Raw genomic sequence first — 23,535 nt, forward strand, 5'->3', positions numbered from 1 at the left:
CCTTCTCCGACCATGGAACGGATCTTCATAGAACGTTAGCCGCAGAAGTCAGCCTCACTGGTGCAGGCTGGAAAAAAAAAATCTGCGTCGGATGCCGCACTGATCTTGCCACCGAAACGAAGGAACGGAAGCAGCGAGAAGTTTACGACCGTAGCTGACTCGGCACGCCATGAACTCTAGTGCGAAGGGTCAAGACCCTGTTACGCACTTCGGCCGTAATCCCCTTACCGCAGAGACTAATTTCCTCACCTTTTCCTTTTTCTGTTTGCGAACGAAATTTACGAGGATAACCGATAACCGCAAAAAGAGTTTCAGAAACGGTCCCACAATCTTTTTTTTTTTTATATAACTGAACGTGAGCACAGCAGTTTACAGTAAAGTATCTTTAGCAGAAAACACAAAAACGTAGTTCGCAAGAAACACACCGAAGTATGTGTTTATCAAAGTATCACACTGAAAAAAAAAAAAAATCCATTCAGATAGTGTCTATCAACGAAGGGAAGAACCCGCCTTGATTCAAAATTCGATCTGAACATTATATTCAAGTCTTTATGGCATTGCATTAAGCAAAAAAAAAAAAAAAAAAAAGAAATCTCCGAATGCAAACTGAACTACTGTGTCGTCAGTGCTCTGGATATGAAGATGCACCGGCTATTCTTTGTCTCGTCTTGAGGCAGATAATATTTTTCTTTGAGATTTCCTTTGGAGAAAACCAAGCCCCTACACAAACAGTACCTTAACATCCCTCCTGCCTACCCATTTATTTCTTTTTTTTTTGTTTTTAAATTTCCCTTCCTCACTATTTGCTTATTTCTTGTAAACACAGCCTCATGTTACCTTTTACGGACTCTCATTACACTGGAGATTATTTGATATGGGCCGATGCATTATACTCGCGCTGTCTATTTTCTTAACAGGCTACAAAGCGATGTTCAAAGACACTACCACTATTATTACTACTAGCCCCTATTCATAATGCTGGCTACTTTACGAATGCCAAACTTTAGCCACAGTGGATGTACCAGAACGCTGACAGTACTCCCGAGAAGTTTCAGTTTCAAAATGTGAACTTGTAGAAATTATCGAGCGCAGAATGCCATTTTCAGTTGGACTAAGAAACAGTTGGACAGCTTTTGGAAGCTGGAGGTAGTATTTAGCAAAAAATTCGCCGACACCTTGATAGCAGCGCACCAAATGTGAAGCATGCGGTCTCTAGTTGCGCGAACTTACCAGAATCGCGAAGTAGCTAACTTCAAGTAGGCAGCACACGATAATCCGGTTAAAATGCGAAGCATTTCTGCATGGCATCCGCCGTAGTCGTTCTCTTCTTTGCGTGCAAAAAAAAAAAAAAAAAAAAACGCAGGCGCGTGCACCTTCCGCAGTCCCCCATAAGTCTTTGAGGCCACTGACCTTTACATGTGAGCCTAGGATGGTTGTAGCTATCCATCGGTTCGGAACAGGCGCGTGTGCTGAGGGCAGATGGAACGGAAGGTATTCAGTGCCACTTGTGTGGCATCGGAAGTTTTCGCGCCGCGTCCTTCCAGGTGAGCGTCGTGCGTTGTCCGCGGAAAGGAGTCACTTCCGCGAGCACACATTGCTTTGGCAAGCTCACCCACAGTGCCTTCCAGTTAATCACAACAACTGCTTTTAAATGTAACCTACATTTCGCACTACGATAGACCCCACCTCAACAGTATACTTTTGTTGGTGGTAGGAATGGCCGTAAAATAAGGAGTAATCACTCAATAACGTCCACCCCAGCGCAGCCGAAAGATGCAAAAGATTGCTATACAGTTTCCGCAGAAACTTTGTAGTTGAAAAAAAAAAAAAGTCTTAGTCTTTGGTTCGAACCAAAGCGGCTACCATTCCGACAGTATAGGGCGAGAGCCAACTGAGAATGATCTTGGTGCAGGTTTCGGAGCAGCAGTTTCCAAAAGGAAAGAAAACACGTGAATCTAACAGCAAATAGGTTGAACACCCAGATCGCAAAAGAAAAAAGTAAGAAAAGAAGCAAGGGAAGAAATAGGGCCTTCAGAGGAGGACCGCAGCGGAAGAAATGCGTAGTAACTCGTAAAGTTGCCGCGACATGGCAGCAGCATTTGATGTCATTCCCTCCCGGAGTGTCTGAGAATGCATGAGCCAATGCCGACTGCAGCCCTATATCGCCAGTGTCCTGCAGACGAACACTGACGCAATGACGACAGAGACACAAACTGTGGTAATCTGTGCCCTGCGGCGAAATACTTTGTCCAAAGTTGCTCGATCGGACTCTTTTGCGCGGCAGTGGTGTCTCAACCATGCTATTCGTAATTATTTAATGTATCGTATTATCTGCTATGGCAACTCTTCGAGACTCTTTCGACGTCTTTGGCCGGCTGGCGCAACTGCAGTTTGCTACGCTACTTGTCCACCTGGCAATTTCGTTGGAAAGGTACATTTTCGGAAGAAAATTTTTTGATTTCAGATGCAGCTGAGACTGACGCCTTTTATTGATTCTTTGCTACACTTAGGTTCAATAGTAGCATTTCTGCAACATATTTTTTCGTATAGAATTTGTGCCTACTGAAATAATAAGAGCCGCAAATAAGATGTTCACATATAATAAGAATAGCTGTGGCTTCCTGTTGTGTTTAACAACATCTTTGTTCTCGCAACACGCTCACGTTCAAAATAAAAACTTAGCCTATTCACTTGAGTGCAGTTTGTATAGCCAGTCAAGGACGGGGCCCATGTCGTTACTTCTTCAACACCTCGCATTTCGATGTCTTGGTTCCCATCCGTTATTAAAAGTTTCAGGTATTTAGATTTTATTTGACACGGACGGCAGCTAAATCAAGCTCGTCATGCACACTGTCGCTAATGAATGCCTTCGCGCCAAATATTTGCGTTTACTCCCGAATATTTGCCAGCCGCACGACGGAATAAGAAAGGAAATGTCGCCAAAACTTCAAGCAAAGTATGCCGCGCCGAAATAAACTAGGAAATTCAAATTTACAGTGAGTGCGTATAAATATTGCGACACGCGATAAAGCTTTAAAAAAAGTTGGTACCCAGAAAATGAGTCGCTCTTAAAATTACTCTTATCCAAACACTTCTCTCCTGCCATAAAACGCACACGAAGGCAACATAAAGAAGTTCAGCACCTAACCGCTCACGCGTTAGTCAGACTAGTATCGATTTTAGAGCATCCTTAGTAAAAGTGTCCATCTCGTATTTTACAAGAAATACAAACCGCCGGAAAACCCGGAAGAGCTGGCGGCGCTTGCCTCTCAAAACACGGGCCCTCACTGGAAGCGGTTGGTCATTTCATAGCGTGACTGCCACCTAAGACAAAATGATGGAAGGCACGAACAGGCGCCCGACTTCAGCCAGCGCAAGTATAAGAGGAAACACGGTGATCGATGGCCACGCCGGACAACACGCGCGCGCGAAAGCGAACCGAAACGCGCTGAGATCACTTCGCGATTTATCCGCGCTGCGATGGGCGTAAAACAACGGCACGCCCGGGCAGTAAACGCGCTGTTCGTCAGAGTGCGAGTGCTGGCTGGGCACGCAAGGTCGGACAATTGCGTCGCCTAGCAGTTTCCAGCAGGAAAGCTCCAATACGAGAGTGAAAAAAGAATAGAGAACAAATTTATATAGTGTTTGTCGACGCCGCCAACTTCGCCTTTGCTTTGGTGTGGAATGCATCCCTCCTGCATTAGCTCTGCGTAGTTATAGCTCGAACTGACCTCACTACGTGTTAAAAAGTTTCTCTCTCCTCAGTTCTCAATAAGCTTCGCAGAAGCACACGAGGTGCCAACTTATTTCATTCCAGCGTTCAAACTCTTTCTTTTTTATTTTCTTTTTCTAGATTTCCGAGGGCCCAGAGAACAGCGACCTACGCAATACGAGGGTGTCACTTTAGGCATGCAAAAGCGGTGATTCTATTGCGTTCTCGTATTTCCACTTTCCGCAGCGTCTGTGCACGAGCGCCCGTCAGTGACCAGTGATTACGTCGCTTCAAAAAAAAAAAAAAAAAAAAAAAAAGGCATTGTCAGGAAGCAGGGAGTACTGTGCGTTATTCACGAGATAACGCTGTTTTTTTGCTTTTAAGGAGAATAGCACAGTTTTCTCGCTAAAGCCACCACAGTAGACTGCCAGATATTAAAGAAAATGCAAACATACATTAACTCACAACACGGAATTTCCCGATTATGTACGTGAACGCCATTGCAAGGTTGCGTACCAATGTAACACGCGTAGATAACCTTGTTAAACTGCTAAACCTGGGGCAACATCCTCCAGTGGTATTAAGCATGTGTCTAGACCATTAAAGTAGAAAGAACGACTGCCACTGTTATAGGCATAACAAAATGAATAGCTGATTTTTTTTTTTTTTTGTCAGCTCCGCAGCATAAAAACAACTATCTGCCCAAAATATCCGGAAAAAAAAAATCAGAGGAAATCTAAATTCACTGAGCGCTTACTGCGGAGTAAAATACTTAAATTATAGCGAGATGTTCGCACAGGAGGCCCCAAGGGGTAAGAAAAAATATAAAATTTCCATTAACCGTAACATACGCTAATTAGAGACACTGGCAAAGTTTATTTTACATAACTGACCGGACTGCAGTGAAGCGCTAAAGAAGCGCAAGAGCTCTTTTTGTGCACAGCAAGCACGACATATACTTTCAAGGACACCGAACAAGTTCGTTGAGAGTTCAGTCATCTCGACATGCTCGAAATTTTCTCATAACCTGAGTAGCCTAACTTCGCCCAAAGAAACTTCGAACGTACTATGCTTGTTCTCTGTTGCATTTGCGTTTTTATTATACTTAGAATAGTTACCCGGTACGGAAGGAAAGGCTGGTTAAACCTATGCAATGCTTGCTGCAATAACTTTATCGCGCAGTTGCGTGCCGCGCACAGTTGCTCTAGCTTATTCATTCTTGCTTGACCAGGACAGAACACTTCCCGACTGTAAGCACGGTAAAATATATAGCACAGCACCAAGGCGTAGTGCATTCGTGCACATAACGTGTAGGAGCAAGTGTTCGCGCTTATATGTTCGGCGAAATACGAAAAGAGAAAATTCGGATAGGTAAGGCCATACGCACTCAACCGCTTCGACAGGCGCTTGAATAACATGGTCTGTGCATTTCCCGTCGACATCTTCGGCACTTACGCCTTCTACACGAGCGAGCGCCTGGCTGCAGAATGCCGAGCAGTCACTGCGATATCGAAGACGTGCAAATAAATATCGTACCTAAATACCGCATACGTTAGTAGCATTATCCGCAACACATGGGCCTTCCTACTTTTCGTAGAGTGCTAGATCTTCTGTACTCTCTGGAATCCAAGTTGGATACCGCAGGTTCCGATTGTGCCCGGTGGGTTTACAACAAGGTTAAAAAATGAGTGAGACAGGGATGATTCTTTAAAGCAAGAGCAGCATAAATATTGACTTAAGACAACCTTGTGCCGCAAACGTTCTCGAGTGTTAACAAGGATAGGGCAGCAGAAGAGGTATAAAAATGGTCATGAGCACGAGGACAACTGCACGTGGTTATGCTCGTCCTGCGCGCGAATACTGGAAGTTATAACTTTTGTTTTTTACGACGACGAATCATTCGGCCAGAATTAACACGGCAGTGGAACTGTCCCTGCGGCCTTTATGTGGAGCCAGCTTTATCGATGACCTCAATACCTTTATGACTATCGCAAACTCCCCACCTTCAATGACTACCGAGGAGGGGTCGTTGATGGTTGCATTAACAGGGCATAGGAGCAGCTCGCAAGTTTGGAATAACGCTGTTTTCATGACAGCCGATATACGTGCCATCTTTCTGTTCCCATGATTGGAAATGAGCTACAAGTAACGAGAAGCGGTAATAAATGCCGTTGCACCTATTTTCTGCAGATTACTTACACATGGCGGCAAAGTAGTAAAGGTATTTAAATCAATGTCTATTCCCTTATTCCCGGTCACTCACACGCGACAACTCTTTGCTTCACACTTATTCGCGCTTATTACATACGTCAGCCGAAAACTGTGCTGCTAACTAAGCTGCGGCGAAATGGAGAAGTGCACGTTGGTGGCGGGATGGGATATAACATTAGAGGGAAATTGTTTTTAACATTAAATCAACCAGTTAATAAAAGAATGCAAAATAGCAGCCCAAATAAAATTGTTACACAATTAGGCATACATTTTTTTTCCTCCTGCTCTCGAGATGCCGGTAGGTCGACAGAACGGAACATTTTTCAGTTGGGAATGAAATATCTTGCTAGACTTTGCGCAATTATCTCTGTGCGAACCGACATTTAGAATAGCCTGCGCTATGGCGAGAACTAAAGGAACACCTTTTTTCTTTTCAGTGCTCACGGGCTCAAGGAAAAAACGTCGGGCTTACAGAACGCGTTGCGACCATGATGGAGCGAGCGAGGGAGAGGAATAGAGCGCGGAGCCTACCAGGGATGCGAAAGGGCGAGAGCGGACCCGCTAAATGATGGCGCTGCAATTTCATCTGTCGCCAAGACACGAGCGTCGCTGATCTCCTAAGTGAAACTTGATCATGAAAAACTCGTCGAAGGTAGCCGACGCTTAAGCATTTGGCGGCCCTTCCCTGCCATTTGCGCGGGCGGGAGGCGCGACAATTCCCTTCGATGCGAGTGCGCCAAAATTCTAGACGAAACTGCTATTTCCCCGAATCAATTTTCAGCGAGAGAGCGCCAGGGCAGCGCGGGAACTCGTCGCGCCTAAACGTGTCGAAGAAAGTGTGCGACGGCTGCTGGGAAACACTCGATTGCTGCCAAGGGAGGAGGAGGAGGAGTGAAAAGTTTGTGGCAGTTACACGCACGCGCAAGTTTTAGCACCGGAGCATGCGGATATTCGGAGCGCGCAGAGTGCCGGCGGCACAGTGCACTGTGTCCCCCGTTTTACAACGAACGTAAGCTGCGTAATTTGAGCTTAAACTCCTCATCCGGTAATTTTTTTTTTTTCAGCGTTCCCAATTGTCGAAATTCTCGCGCTTACCTGCCGGCATATTTGTGCCTCTTTTTCTTTGCTTCTAGAGCAACAACATCGCGTGCCTATCGGCAGTGGCGTGCTTTTCTTCCGCGTGCGCCTCTTTGGAAGGGAAATACCGTGTCACATCATTACATATTTACAGCGAGTTTTCTCGACATGCGTCCGTGACCAGAGGCAGGAGGAGCAGGAAGGGAGTTGCTCCCGTCATCGCTGCCTCCGCTAAAAGGTTGGCCCATTACTAAATCTGTTGGCGGCGTCATTTCTCCTGCGCTCGTATCCCTGCAGTCAAAACAGAGAAGCACGGCCTTCCCTGTGCCGATGAATAGAGCAACTAGAGCGCAATCTCTGGAGGCCAGGATCAATAGAGCTCCGTGACGTTGCTCTCTTTCTCTTCTCATAAACGTCCATCACGGCCTTTCCTCTCTCGTTACCATTCTTTTTTCCATCTTTTTCCTCATGTCCCCAACCAGTATTTGGCGTTTGGCCGCACCTTTGGCGGCACCCCCTCTCCTCCCACCAACCACCCACTCGGGATGCCGTTGCGAAATGGCCCAGGCGCGTGCCTTAAATCCTTGATGGATGCAGGTGAGCGGCGCGAGTGGCTGGGCCGAGATGAGTAGTAAATTGCGTCCCCCCGGGCGGCCGCTGGGCGCTGACCCAGATGCGGCCGCCTCTGGCATTCCCGGAGAGCTATTTTTAGCCGGCGCAGCGCGGCCCGCTTCTCTTCCCGCCTTCCCCCGAAGAAACGACCGCGCCGGCACGTGGGCCCCATGGCGGACGGGCCATCGATTGGCATCCCGGCCCGACGCCAGCGCCGCTTGCGACCGCCACCCGACGGCGGCGCGCTCTTCTTCCGGGATGCCCGCGGGAGGAGGCGGCACGCATCCCGGCGCGCCTCTCCTGCTCCTGCGTTCGACTCCCTCCCGAAGCACGCGGCGCGCTCGCCTCAGCTGGAAAGTCCGTCCTGCGCAGGCGTAACTATCAGGGCACGAAGAGGGACGGGATGGCCAGCGACAGCGTGATGGAGAGGCTGTCGGAAGCAATTTGAAAAGCCTTCCTCGCAATCGAACCTAAGATAAGGATAACCGATGAGACCATCCGTCTTTGTCGAGGAAGTGATCGGCGATCGAAAAGGAAATATCACCGCGACAAAAATCGGATCATCAGGTGATGGCTGCCGTCATTAATAATTGCTTTTCACTCCAAATCCAGGCCCTCTTTGTTTTGTTTTTTCGGAAGAAAAGAGTGAGAACTCTCAGTTAGTGCAAGTCAAGGGCCTAACAACCCAAGACGTATTACACGCGCGGTTTAGACAAGGCCAAGCGGTCATCTATAGCGGGGACAGCGAAAATACTATTTTGGCACACAGCTCAGAGATCCGGTATCGTAAATCTTGGCAAGGAAGGCCGGTTTGTCCTCTCCTTTCTCTCCCCTCATGTCCTCAGCCTGGGCCGAAGAGCGGCGCTGTGCCGATGCCGCTCAGCTGCGCGCGCGGTCGTTTCCGGCCGTGCCGCCGCCGCGTTGGCCGCCCTCGCGCTCCCAGGGCGGGGTCGTCCGAGCGGGGAGTATCGCCCTCGTCGTGCGTGGCGGCCAACGATGGCCAATAACAGTAAAACGCTTTCGTAAAGCAGCAGAGAAAATTGGGCGAATATGGCGCTCCCCCCTTGTCCGGGCCTTCCCCGGCATAAACCGGGTGCGCTTTTATCAACGGGGCATGTCAGGTCGGAGGTCGTGCTCAATCGTTGCTGCTCCCCCTTTTTCTCCCCTTCTTCCCTGCAACGAGAGCGGAGGCATCAGATGGGAAGTGTGCTAAAGACTGAAGCGAGAATGGTGCGCGCCTTGATTGTCTATACGGCCCTAGAAACACACCATCACGGCGCAGTCTTAGTAGACGAAAATCATCACTAAACAGGGGAAAGCTGAGCTAAAAATGCACTCGAAAACTCCCTTGGACCGCAGGCTTCCTGCTCTAGGGGTCAGCCGCCACCAGCAAAATACGCGCTAACGATAATAAATAAGCACCGAGGGACTACGTGACACACACCACGCACTTTTTTTTTTCTTTTACCACGACCTAATGGGGACATACGCATCGCGCGCTGCTGGCTTCTCGAACTGCGCTCGAATTTATCGGAAGCTCTTAACGCGCGGATAGAAGACCCCGGGAGTGCTTGCGCGGAAATTCTTTCTCATTGGCGACGGCTCCACGAAGCAGAAAGAGAAGCCGCGGGCATCAATTTCCTGAAATAGGTCCATCGCGTGAAGAGAAAGCATTCGCTTGAAATGCGAGATGAAAAGTTTCCCTCCACAAACGGCGCTCATGAGAAAAAAAAAAAAAAAAGAAAGCTTATATACGCGAGGGAACGAAGCTGCGACACTAGCCTCTCAGCTCATGGAAGGAACACCCGACTTTTTCCGTGGTGCCCGCCGCGAATTTCACCCCAGGGAACCCTTTGCGGAAAGACACGCCGCCCTGCGGACTCGACGAGGTCACCGCCTCCCGCGGCAGCCGCAGAGTGAGTCCGCCGAACGAGCTCGACCAGTAGCCCGCGTCAACGTCGGCGCCAGGCAACTTCAGAGTAGTGCAGAGAAGCCTAGTAGTACCCAGTGGGCGAAAAGACGAAGAAAAGGAGGCCAGTTTTCAGCGCGGGAGTAATTTGAACAGGGCTCTACTAAAGTGGCCGAGCTCTTCTCTGTTCTGCGTTTTTTTTTTTTCTCGCACGTTGTGGGGCACTAATGATTCAACTTCTAAAAATAGAAAGCAACGTTGTGAGCTACGCTTTTTATTAGTGCGTAGCTTTCTTCTTTCCGCGATAGTAAGCATCTAAGGGCTGTACTAACGATTGGCATAGTTCGCTATTGTCTAGTATCTTTAGCCCGCTCATGTCCCATCGATTTTTTTAATCAATCAAGACTAGGGCCGCTTGTCTTCTTCGTTTCCATCCAGCCTCTCTTTCCTGTTAATTTTCTTTGTTTTTGTTTGTCCCCTTAAGCCAGGGTTTTGGTGCTTTGAACACCTCCTCTGCCTGACTGAAAACCTTAAGCCCTCGCCTTCCCCGAATAAAGCCCTAGCTTAAGCCCTATTGCGCGGGGGGCTCATTATCATGCCGGGCGGAGGTTTCATCCTTTCCGGCTTCGTTTAGCAAAACACCAGAGCAGAATAAAATCAGCCTGCGTGGTTGCACAGAATAAGCTTCGGTGCATTAGTGTCCACGTGCCCCTGTGCCAAACCAGGCGGCGCAACCAGACAGCCGGTCTCGATCGCCGACCCATAGTGCTACCTTCCTTTCCCCCATTAGAATGTAGCTCGTATTTGGGGAGCTCTGCGTGATGCATGCGCCAACGACTAAAGCCTGACGTACGCCTAATCCACGTAGATAATCGCGCACAGTGCTCGCTGCTTTTACCTCGCCGCTTTAGACATTAAATGCGAGCGCGGCAATCGAAACCGTCAGGAGTGCACTCCTCTCTATCGCGATGGGTGCCATCGCACTTTTTTATCTTCTTCAAAGATTGAACTAAGGACACAAGGTGAGAATACGTGGAGCGAAATTATCGGGTAGAGATCTCCGCATAAGATGAATACATCACTGTTTTCTTAATTATAAGGAGTACAATTAAAAACTGAGCACGTTCCCTTTTCTGTATCGGTGGCTGCTGACTTCCTTCACATGTATACCGCAGCAAGCCCCTCGTTTCCCTACCCACGTTTTCCTGTGAAATATAATACCCGGCAGCGAATTAAATCGCTTCACTGAGAAAACAGGTTTGAGCTTGCAGCTTAGACGGCTCATCGACGCAGCCACGAGTGTGCGGGTGCTCTCACAACATCGTCGGATGTCACTAAGCAACTCAAGCTTTGATGCATCAAAACTCGAGCGAAGGTTGTAATTACATCCTGGTCTTTCCTGGGATTCAAAAAACACGGCATGACCCTGCGCTTCTTAATTTTTTCGCAGTGTAGCGAGCTAAATCGTTTTGGAAATTTACCCCAAAGAGACTCAAAGGGACCTTGCCACGCAAGCGCATCACTGAATTTGCCGATACGTCTGCACGAACAAATCACTACCCATCGGTGTCATTAAAGTAAAACTTGTTTTACGTTTTCCTAAGTAGAATGGCTGTTTTGAAGAGCTCACTGAAATCTTAGTCTTCTGTATCAGTCTTTACCGCATCGTACACTATACGGCCTCCTTGCACTTCAGTGTATATTCCTACACCGATTCCCGGCACCCCCTTCCTTCATTGCGCTTCACTGAATATTCTTAGTGATAGCCCCCCCCCCCCCCTTCCTCTTTCTGTTTGGGAGAAAGGAGGACCCTTATTTCGGTACTGCATCTCACTGCCATCAAAAGTCCCGTTCGACAACTGAATCGAACAGAGGATTCTTACGCTCCGTCCGTGTGTTTGCCGGTACGCTTCATGAAGCCCGGTGTCAGGTTCGAAGAGTGCTCTTTTTGGCAAGAGGCCAGTGGTCGGCGGCATACATCGCGCCATGGCCGACGTGAGTCGGCCATCGACGAAACTCCGATGCAGTTATTCGGGGAAGCAGTGTCCCCATCAACTGTATCGCTCGGGGAATCTGGACTCGGTGATTCCCTCGCCTCCTCGGAGGCAGTGGGCGTGCGCTCCGCGGATCTCGCGCGTCCGACGGCTTAGTCGCCGCCCAGGGACGAGTGGAGACGTGAAAGTTTGCGCACGCCGCTGTCCTTCCTGTCGCACAGCCCAACGCGAGCGTGGCTGCAGGACTCGTCAGAGTGAGCTCTCTCGCGCATGCAGCCGGCGCCAGTGGACGCTTTCGGGGATCAATAGAGTTGTTCCAGCGTCCAGCAGCAGCGCGGCCATGGCGTGCCGCCAGCCTGTTCCGTGGCGAGCACAAGCAATGGCGCCTCCCCCCTTTCTTCCAGGCGGCCGACCGAGCGGCGCCCGACCGCGCCCAGGCGGCCGCGCACGTCCGACCGCTGCCCCGATTGCGCGCTGCATTCCGCCGCGTTGCTCCATTTGCTGGTGGCGCGGTGCCAGAGGCGATTCGCCAACGATGCTCCGGATCGCGCACGCCGTGAATGGCCCGCGTTTTCCTGCGTGCGGCGAACGATGCTCGCGCCCCGCTTCGAGGACGTATTTACATTCCAAACTGTCGCGCTCGGACTTTTGCCACGCGCTGCGGATCAGTGTTTATGCTGGGACACCGTGCACGCCATGCGGGGGACATTCGAACAGTTCATTCGTTCCCCTCTCGCCATCTCGATTCATTGTGGCAGTTTGGATGCGACGCTAAGTTGTCTGCCCTTCGGGGCCGCGATGCTGATCCGCATGCACGCTAACCGTGCAGCGAAAAAGAAGGGCGCGGGGTCACTGGCAAAGCGGCGAAGTACCGGAAGCGATGTAACAAACGACATGGCTCGAGCGGCCCTGTTGTGGTACACGGCTGATCGAGTACCCAGGCGCTCGCATCTAACGACTGGTGTGAAACGCATTTCGCACGCCAGGCCCGCTGAAGTGCGTTTTCCTTGTGGGGCTTCTTTTCCTCCCGCTTCCCCTTGACCCCATCCTTTTGCCATGGCGTGCTGCTGTACACGAAAGTGCGCTATGCCCACAACTGTAGGAGAAAGAATACTGGCGGAAAACTCGAAAAGAGTATCGACGAATGTAAATTAGCTGATCTCCCAACCGGAAACCCCTTACCGCCATTACTATTAATGTTAGCGAGTGACCTGCGTCGCAAGAAAGTAAGGCGCGTCTTCAAGCCTTCCCTTTCGCTGAAAGCGCCCGTTCAGTGACCATGCAATTCCTCTTACATGACCTTCTTGCTTTTTTTTTTTTTTGCCTTCTAGACTATGAGCCGAATAACATATTGTCTTACGGACGTCTTTAAACGAGGGCGTTGTGAAAGTTAAAGATGCTCATTTTCGTTGTTGTTGTTGTTGCTGTTGCGATATTTAGTATTCGCGCTTTGTGTACGAAGATAGCTTTGTGAGAAATTTCGCGCAAAGCAATTTTTCTCTTCATCACATAATTGCTGCACTAAGTTCGCCTCTGTGGGTTAATTCTTTTACAATCGTCAAATGACAGGCCACGGCAGTGTGCACGATGTTCTTGCAGTGTTATTGCTGTGTTCTGTTATCGTTAACTTAGGTCCCTCCCTAACCAACGATGAAATACAATTAAAAGTGATGTCTTGCGCTGAAGTTCATATCAGGTCAAAGGGCCTCACTTAGTTCATCAAGAATTCTCCGTTTAAAATTGTGGTCTGGTGCCGAATACACACAAGAATTTGCAACAACCCTGACAGTGCCCAAATTAGATAGTTGAAGACCGGGGTTATTATTCTCATACATCAAGACCCAGTGTATAATTACATGAAACCTTGGTTAGTATGGTACTTCAGGGCCATCGCTAGAGTTCCATCCTTCCTCAGCTCAGAAACCAAAAGCACGCTAAGAAATTTTGTGCGTTGAACAGAATATCTCGCAAAAGGTAGGTTTCCCGCTCCTGAGGAACGGAGAGTTGGGCGAGTTGGATATAATTCTTTTCGGAAAAAACTCAGCGCACACGAACGAGGAAAACGGCGAGTGGGCAGGCAGGCGCACATGGGTCCACGTGCCGTTCTCCTCATCCATGTGTGCTGAGTTTTTCAAAATGAAGGTAAGTTTTGCCAGATGCCGGGCGTCAATCGAGAAGAAATAACCGTCAAGGGTTGCATTGTCAGCTGTACTGAATGCTCAGCTATATTACTTTGTGAATCAGTTGACATGGTAAAATCTGGCCTCTGATTTTTAAACACTGACACTTAAAAAGTGTGCACTATGTACAGAAGCCTTCTCGTACCCTGTCCCCTTCATTTTTGGCAAAACTACCATAAGGCGCAAGGCGATCATTCGTTATGTGAACAACAGTACCGAATTATGTGCCTCTTTAAAGGCGAGAAAGCCGAAGGGTGACTTATAAGCAGAGACACTGAGCCTTTCGGTTCGCTTTCTTGTATTACAAGGAAAGCAGGAAAGCAAAGCCTAATGAAGATTGGGAATTTTACCGCTTGAATATAGCAGAACAGCGAGCGTTAAGAAAGAAGAAAAAGTTCGCGATGTTCGGTACTATTACAGCCGCGCACTTAAGTCTAGAAGAAGGCGATTTAGGTGCGGCACTGAATATTTAGAGTGTTTGTCGTGCTACTCCTCCCGACCGCTGACTTTTACATAATGTTTCTCCGTTTCTTTATTGCGCTGTCTAATTTTATTTCCTGCCCTTGCACACAAGCAAAACACCACGCAACCTCTCCATCAGCAACTGACTGATAGAGACCCTATCTAGTCCATGCAGCACTCCTATTTTGCAAACGCCGAGATCCGATCCTTATACGGCTATGGAAATTTTCTGCGGCGCTGCCGAGCCCCTGCTCGCTATTGGAGGTAAGGCGTCCATGTCCCGCGGGACTAGTTTCGCGACGGGTCCAGCTGGTGCGCGATCAGCGAGGCGGCTCTCTCTGTCAGACGCGGTGTTTCGAAGGGAGTTCGAAATAGCGTCGCTTCATTTTATTTCTTCCCCTTATTTTACTCCTGACATTGAGGCTCGCCCTCTCTTCTAGTAAGTAACAAAAACGCTATTGTTAGCACATTTACGCCTTCAATTCCGAACGTAAGCGGCTAAATGCGTACAGCCCGTGCTTTTAAATAGTCGATTATGTTTGTGCTGGATTTATTTGCGACTCAAAAGTAGTCCCTCATCAAGCGCTCTCGCCGTTTTATGGGCAGTTTCGAATTCCGCTGCGCCTGAAGTAAAGAAGGCGTCCGATATACATCGCCTCCAGCGAAGTCGTGTCCATCCAATAATCCAATCGAAATTCCTGCAGTGTGAACCTAATGCCGCACGCGCAGTTTAACTCCCAACGGACAGTACGGGCGCGGAGTTCGCTTCTGACACACTGCAACCTCGATGATCCAAAATAATGCACCCAGTTGTTAGCAATCGAAAGACGACTTTCCAGCGTGGTTACACGTAGTTGGCGCCATGCAGTCGTGAAGTAGGGGCGCCAAATGGTTGAATCATAAAACGCAACAAGAGTTCCCTTTGGTGCCATACAGGACACACTGTGCGCGGCTGTTCGTACGTCCCGCCTTTATTGAAAATTCCCACGTCACCAGCACGTGTCCTCCTGTGCCGTCCGGTATGGCTTTTGCAACGTCGAAAGAGTTCCAGATTTCTCACCTAGTATGTATGTATGTATGTATGTATGTATGTATGTATGTATGTATGTATGTATGTATGTATGTATGTATGTATGTATGTATGTATGTATGTATGTATGTATGTGTGTATGTATGTATGTATGTATGTATGTATGTATGTATGTATGTATGTATGTATGTATGTATGTATGTATGTATGTATGTATGTATGTATGTATGTATGTATGTATAGGTGCAGTAAAAAGTAAATGGAAGGTCCGACAGCGTGGCAAACCGTGTCGCAGCGCTTTCTACCGCTGGCTCTGGTAACTGATTAGCTCGGTCTCCAGGAAGCGGCGCGCTATCAGCAGACCTTTATCTGCAGCGTAGTGGTGGTCACTTTCGGCGGTTGGGACGGGTGTATGTTGCTTTCCACATCTGACGCCACGGATTTTTCTGGCACTACCTGCGACATGTCTAGAGGCAGATCCGCGCCGTTTGAAAATAGTCGGCAGCTCGCGCGTGCGGCCTCGGTCATACGTAGTCGTGGCAGTGCTCGCTGCCAGGTAATATGCCCATGGCCATACCCGCCAGTTGCCAACTTTTTAAAACGGCGTGAGTCGCTCTTCAGACACGTCGCAGGTAGCGCCAGAAAAATCCTTGCCGTCGCATGTAAAAAGCTACAAGTATCCGTTCGAGCCGCCGAAAGTGACCACCGCTACACTGCAGATAAAGGTATGCTGATAGCGCGCGCCGCTTTCCGGCGACCGAGCTAATCAGTTACCAGAGCCGCCGTTAGAAAGCGCTGCGACACGGTTTGCCATGCTGTTGGACCTTCCATTTACTTTTGACTGCACACGTACATACGTATGTATGTATGTATGTATGTATGTATGTATGTATGTATGTATGTATGTATGTATGTATGTATGTATGTATGTATGTATGTATGTATGTATGTATGTATGTATGTATGTATGTATGTATGTATGTATGTGCGTGCATATATGTGTGCGCGTGTTTGTTGCGTGCACGTGTGTGGAAATACTGCCATTCGGACATTGGTTTCGTAAGGTGTACTCCTGAAAAAATGCCGTTTCTACCACGCGAGCATCGAATAAACTGAATGATACCACCATGCCCACGCCTTACGTGGAATTTAGATAGAGGAAGGAGAGACTGTACGTTCACATGCATGCCACTTTTCTCATTTCGACCCATAGCGCTCTCGTTAACTGGAAAGGCAGAGAACCTGGCGCTGCCACGCAACCTAGTAGAAGCTCAAATATTTAGGGGAATCCCCCAAAGTGGAGTAGATTTCTAATAAGGGAGTAATTACTCCCTTACTAGTAGAAGCTCGTGTGATAGACACCGCTGTTGCTACCGAAAGATAACACAAAACTTTTAAATGGCTCATCAGGCCGGTCGCCCTAAATGTGTCTATGTTGCCTGCGTAGCGCCCTTATTCACAGAATCGAGGTGCTTCGTGAATAGCAAGTAAGTCTCATATTCAAGGGGATTTTCGATTAGAGATGCTTGAATGAACATGTCGGATACTTTAAAGCTGCTCCTTATCTTTCAAGATGCTAGGCTGAAGCATCCGATTTTTTTTCGAAGTCAGCAGTTTCGTCAAATAAATAAACAGTTCGCAGCGTGTGCGTAAGGAATAAGAGAAACTACTTCGAATTGGAGGAATTAACACTAAAAGAAAAAAAAGCTTGTAACGACTACGAGAAGGTAAGGTAAAAACAATGTCGCCATCCGTATCGATCACTGCACAGGCGCCGTAATCCTCACAGTAACCGGCAAAACTCCGGCATGCAAAGCCGTTTTTCTCCGCGCAGCAGTTAACTACAAGAGGTGTCGCAAAAGGGGCCGAGCGTTGTGTTATACCGGATGTTGCAATTATTGTATGGCGGGTTTTCTTTTAAAATCATTAAAGGATACTTCAGTTTGGTTGGTGCAGGTTGGTTGAACAGCGGGATGGGCACTATATATGGGATAGAGCGCAATGAAAAGAAAAGTAATAAAATTTACTTATCAAATCTTTAACTTTTGGCTTTTCAAGCGGAAGGTTACATTGCGAAAGTGAAAGCCATCAAACTCGAGGGCGATTTTATTTTTTAAAGCTTCGGAATCGGCATTCTGGCCTGATATGTCCAAGGGAAAAGAGACTGTTTCGAGAACTCGTTTAGTTAGCTTTCCCACGTTTCACAACGATCAAGTGGCGTAGCCCGAATTTTGAAAGCGGGGAAAATAGTAGGCAATTAATACATTTAAAGAAATCGATGTTTCGGGGACAAAATCACCCGCAAAGGTCACATTTGATCAATGGGCAACGTGGGAACGCCAACGTAGCGACTTTTCGAAAACCACTTCTTGTCGTTGGACAACCGCAGTGCCAACTCGATTAGTTCCGATTTTGACAGCCTTCAATTGGCAATATAACACTCAGTCCGAACACCAAACATTAAAAAGTTGAGTCTTATCGTTGCACTATATCACATAAATAATGATTTCTTCATACAGTCAGCCTGCACAGACAGGCACCGACGTACCTTCCCCGACTTTTACCGAGCAGCTCAAAGGCCTCATGTTGCGGCGCAGTGTACGCCAAAGTAGCACGAAAGGATGTCCCTTATTCACTGCATATCGTTCCCCTCTCTGCTACACGAACGCTATTTTTCATTGTTCTCTCTTTCTCTCTCAATTTCAATAGGCCAGAACGCTGTATTCATCCCTTCTTGGAGGCGAAACGAAGAGGCGTCCGTGTGCTGTGCGATGTCAGCGCACGTTAAAGATCCCCAGGTGGTCGAAATTACTCCGTAGCCCTCCACTACGGCTCCTCTTTTTCTCTTTCCACTTTCACTCCCACCTTCCTATAAATCAATCAATCAGATTCATCCCTTCTGTTCGATGCATCGGCAAAGGCGGTTCTTAACGCCATACATACATACATATATATATATATATATATATATATATATATATATATATATATATATATATGTGTGTGTGTATATATGTTTTATGTAACTATATATATATAGTTACATAAAACTTGAAACCTAGTCTTGGAAAACGTTCTGTAAGTAAAGCCATGGAGAAGAAGAATGAGACTACCAAAAAAAGGGGCAAGCAGCATCGATTGCTTTGGCAGGGGTCCAAACGATGCGTACCGACTTAACCTTTCGAACAAAATGGATCGAGGCTTGAGGAATATGCCTCGACCTTGTCGCATGCCTAACCAAAGGAAAGTGGAGAGAGGAAAAGAAAAATTTAGAAGGAACCTACCGGTCAAACGAGCACAGGACCAGCGATGGTAGAAAAAAGAGCTGACTAGATTGGCTTTATGCCGAACCCAGGGACAGCGGATCGCTGGTAATACTTCTTTGCTGCGGCTTCCGCCAGAAAGAGAGCGCAAGGTGTAGAGTTCCACTTTCAAGTCATATGAAAAGGGACTTGAAGCAAACGCTTGCTCATCCCACCTGCATTTTTCGAAATTCGAATCTTCGACTCCTATTCACAGTTTCCAGGCGATCACATCCAGTGTACTTTGGTACCTATTTGCAGCTTTTTTATTTAACCGGAGTTTGTTACGTAGTAACAGGATCATTTCTGAATGAGCAGTTGTGATGGCATTAAAGCAAAGTAAAGAAAGTGAAATTAAAGCGAAATAAGCATATAGTTTCACCGGAAAGCATGCCACCCAATAATAGAACTATGATCGAAGAATAAAAGCTTGAATTGGTAATTTGGCGGCTGCTCCGTAGTCAGGCGTCGATAGCTTCTCCAAACCATCGAACCATAGCGAGAAAAAAATAAAACTTGCAAGTTGATGACGATGCATATCAGTGCATTCTGCTGACTGGAAAACCGGTCGTAACTTTGGAGCTTCACTCTAACGGCGGTGCGGAAGGGTTGGTTTTCAATTAAAATAGCCAGTTTGCGCAGGTCGTAACCCAAAAGCGCAATATTAAGTTCTGTTCCTCATTTGGAGAGGCCGAGCCGGTAATCGGGTTAGCAGGTGCCCTGTCTTGACCATCGATGCAAACGGAAGCAAGCCGCTGTCGTCCTCTTCTATTAGCTGCTAACTTCGCACTTAGCAAGTGCCACTCGGCGTACACAGTGCTTCGCTGCAGCGCAGCGATTCTCTCGGAGAAGCTAGAGGCATTCAAATTTAAATGCTTACGAAGCATTGAGTGTCACACAGACAGAAAGCCCGGCTTTCTTACGAACGCAAAAAGGCGGCATGAGTGGCCGGGAGAACTGGAGGAAAGAGTGGTACGGCTGAACGTCTGTCAGAAAAAACTGTCTTCTATGTGCGGACAGGCTGGTAGAATTCAGTTCAATGTGATAAGGAGAAATCCTCAAGGAGGAGATTTCAAAAGTGCAGTAATTGCCATTTATATTCCCGTGTACTCATTCATGCATATAACAAAGAAGCTGAAACTTCTTCTTTTGCATCTCTGTAGTTTGAAGACAAATCAAGTTGGTTTGGGGTTCGAACTTGGGACCACTGCCAAGGCAGAGCATTCACTATATCATTGAAGCCAACCAGGATAGCTAGTAGGTGACAGAGTGAAACAGACTTTATCAACAACCCAAAAACACATAAGAAGTTACCTCAACGTGCTTTTAGGGCGATGGCTGAAGTGCACGCCAATCAAAATAAAACCTCCGCCTGGTGCTTTCCTTCCCGTCCTTTCATTTGTAGATTGTACGCCAAGGGCAGCAGATGGTTTTAAATGCACCTCATTCTGGTGCTGTCAGTGTTAAAACACAAGATAGCTCACATTTTTTTTCTTCTTTGTGGACGACGCTCTCCTTTATTTTCAAAGTCCTTATTCTTGTTTCGGAACGCCTTAGTGATAGAAAAATAAAGTCTGAAAACATTTTTATTTTTTTTTTCAGCCGGACAAGCTCCAGATACTACCTTGCTGGTTCTGCATGTAAACCTATTTCCCTCTTCTTTGTACAAAATGTTTTTATCGCCTGGCACAGTGAAAACAAATTTCTCCTACAACTTTTGACGACTGTTGTTATTCTCGCCCAAACAGCATGCTACCTGCATTCCGGAGCAGATAGTCCCTAGTTGTGTACTTTAGTATACACTGACGTCAATGCAATTGGCCATACTGCGCTTGAGCTAAAGTAATCGCATATTAAACTGTCAAACAGTTTCTCTCTGATCGTTTCATACACGTTTATTACAGGGATAAAACATATACAAGTTCTAGCTTTTGTTTGTACCAAAAAGGATTGCTAAAGGTTTATAGCTGTTTAAATCTGCTGCGTAACGTCCACCTTCCCACGTTCCAAACCACGCCGCTATCACAGCAGTGCATTCTTGCGGCGTGCCGCAGCACATCACCGTTTCCCACCGCCCTGCGCTGCAGATGCTCTCATACCTTCCATGCTGTTGCTCTGCATCCCTCTCACCTTGGCCTCGCCGCGCGATACTTTTGTTTCGATCCCTCTTACCGTCTTCCCCCTCTCCTCCTCCCTTCCTCTGTAGGCAAGGGCTGCACACCCCCTCTCCCTCGAACCCATGACTACACCCGCTGTTATGCTCCGTGCCATATGACTGCGGAGTGGCGTCTGTCCGGCCCTACTGTGTCCTAATGCTCAAGCCCGCCTGGGTAGTGTTGTTTTTGGGAAGAAATTGAACGCGGGTATATTTTACGCTGCAGTAAACCACAACAACACTAATAGCGTCGTTCACCGCAAACAATATCCCTCACACCGGATGAAGAATTTCCTAGCCCAAATTACAGCAGCGCGCGATGAGAGAAGCGAGTGGTGCAGTTGTTATGCTTGTAGATATAGAATACATTGAGGAGCACGCTTCTCAATAAGGTTCATTTGCATTTCATGATTTGCAGAGTGCTTAGAACAAACATCATGGCTGATCGGCACTTTCGTTTGGCCATCGGTTTAACTTTAACCCAAATATCTTATGCACGAAAGTAATGCTCCAACTCTACGGGTATTCATTTATTGTTTTCGTATTTAGTTCTTCGGTTCTGTTCCTGCTAACTAAATTATTTTGTTTTTCATGTTGGCAAAATGACATTGCCCAATGGTTAAACTTTGGTTGCATGAGTGCCGGTATTTTTGACTACTTATCGATCTTTTGGTTGTTTTACTGACTGGTTAGTTTATTCGTCGGTTGACTGACAGATTGATTGGTGGATTGATCGATCGATTAATTGATTGATTGATTGATTGATTGATTGATTGATTGATTGATTGATTGATTGATTGATTGATTGATTGATTGATTGATTGGAATATTCTATTTTATGGCACCGCTGATCTGCCCGTTATTTTAGCATTAAGTGCTCGCCCTAGTTGGTATCCTAGTACTTCAATATGCTACGGTCTGCGCTCGTCATTTCTGCGTTATCTGCGCCGAACGCTCAACGTTTTATGCTTTTGCAAAGAGAAGGCTGTAACGAGCCTGTGTGGAATTTCCAGTTAATAAAGGCGTGGCTTCCTGGTCCCATTTATCACCTCTAGAACTAAATATGCCCTGAGGCAACTGCTGCTTGCAAGCATTATTAGAAGCCGAAATCAAGATAGGGAAATGTTGCTTTTTATTTACAGCCTTGCATGCGTTAGCAAACTTCGAATGCAAAGTCCGTACTAAGTTTTACTCAGACCGAGGTGGAAAAGTGGTTTGATAGTTTTTTGTTCTCTCGTTTAGAAATGCCGAGCGGAAAGTTCCGAGCGAGAAGTGAAGTGGGCTGAGCGGGAAGAAACGGCTGGCTAAAAAAGAAATGCATGCGTGGGGAAGACAGCAGAAGGGAGAACCTGCATCCGGTTTCAGTTGATCCCCGGCCGCCCTGACCTGCTTACGCCATCCAGAATGCAGGGATGGCGCGCTGTACGCATCCGCCCACGGCAGCGCGGTTTCGATTTCCTGCCTTGAAATGAGCTTTGCTCGAAATGCGGAAAAGCAAAACGGGCAAAGACGCGTCATTGTATTCTTTTGAACATGCAGGTTTTCTTCTGCTGCATACGACAAGCCTGGCATCATGTTTTTTTTTTCCCCCTCTCTATCTCTCTGAGTGCAGTGGGCTGCCGGTGCTTGTCTCCCAACAGTGAAGCAGGAATCGTTGTACCAAATGAAAGCAATTCACGAATAAAAACTTTTAAAGTTTTCTTTCTTTTAAAGGAAAAGAAGCTCTGGAAAAATTCTGTTCAATGCCATTTCATCTTACAATGTGCTGGGGTGCCTGAAAGCTACGACTCAAAGATGTTTCTAGGCGCCGACGCTTCCTATAAGCTGATGTAGCACACCGCTGTGCAGTGCTCGGGATTCCTTCCGACAACTCGGAGTTATCTGACATGCGCCGAAGTCTCAGAATAGGGGCGTTTATTTTTGTTTCATTTTGACTCAACCAAATATGGCCGCAGCAGCCGGCTATTGTTCCCCGAAGCTGGCGCGTAGGGGTGGTCAGTGTGGCATTTTGTAACGAAGCTGCGTGGAAATAAACTCCCCTAATAAAACAAAAATTAATCTTATCGCAAGGCGTTTTTGTTCATCGCTTCCGTGGCCGACTTTCCGGAACAGTTAAAACACCAAACGCAAAGTGAACAATACATAGACTAAGCGTGATTTATGTTGCTCAATCGTACGTTTGAACTGGTTCTTACACCAACTGCGCACGCCAGCACGTGTTTGACACAATCGATAACAAAGTCATGAGAACACGCAAGCGTCGGCCTACCTTTATCAGTGCCCCATTTGCCTGCCCGGAACTTGGCAATCGTAAACGCTCATGGAGCGTCGGTTCGCACGCATTCAGTGGTCGCTCGCAAGTGCCTGCGCTGCTTTCCTTGGACTTTGTTCGGGAAGCTAACATCACGATGTATCTACAAGCTGGCGTTCATCTCGATATGCGCCGCTAATCTAATAAAATGTCGCATCTATAGTACCGCATTTAGATCTGTAACAGTTCGTATTTGATAGAGCGAGGGCAGTTTCGGACGACCATTGCCTCCATCCCGAATTGGCGCTCCATGTGGAGTCTCGACAGTAGAGTTCCAAGGCACTGGGTGACCAGCAGTGCCCTCCGGATAGTGCGCACGTGTCCGGAACACCTTTACCTTCGACGCAACATATTTCGTCGCAGTTAATATTCACTTCTTGTTCTTACGGCTGTGACACTTTTGTTGTGCGCCACGAGTCGCTCGGGTGAATAAATGATCGTATATCAACTAACAAAATTTATGAGAGGATGTAACGCTATTTTCATTTCCGGATTCCCGAACTGCTGCGCACTAAAACTGACATTTCAAAGCTCTAAGTGCTCTCAAATCCTATAATGCGAATATAACTAGACAGTCATA

The sequence above is a fragment of the Amblyomma maculatum genome, chromosome 1, assembly GCF_055883805.1.
Source record: "Amblyomma maculatum isolate TAMU_Amacu chromosome 1, ASM5588380v1, whole genome shotgun sequence".
NCBI classification, from domain to species: Eukaryota; Metazoa; Arthropoda; class Arachnida; order Ixodida; family Ixodidae; genus Amblyomma; species Amblyomma maculatum.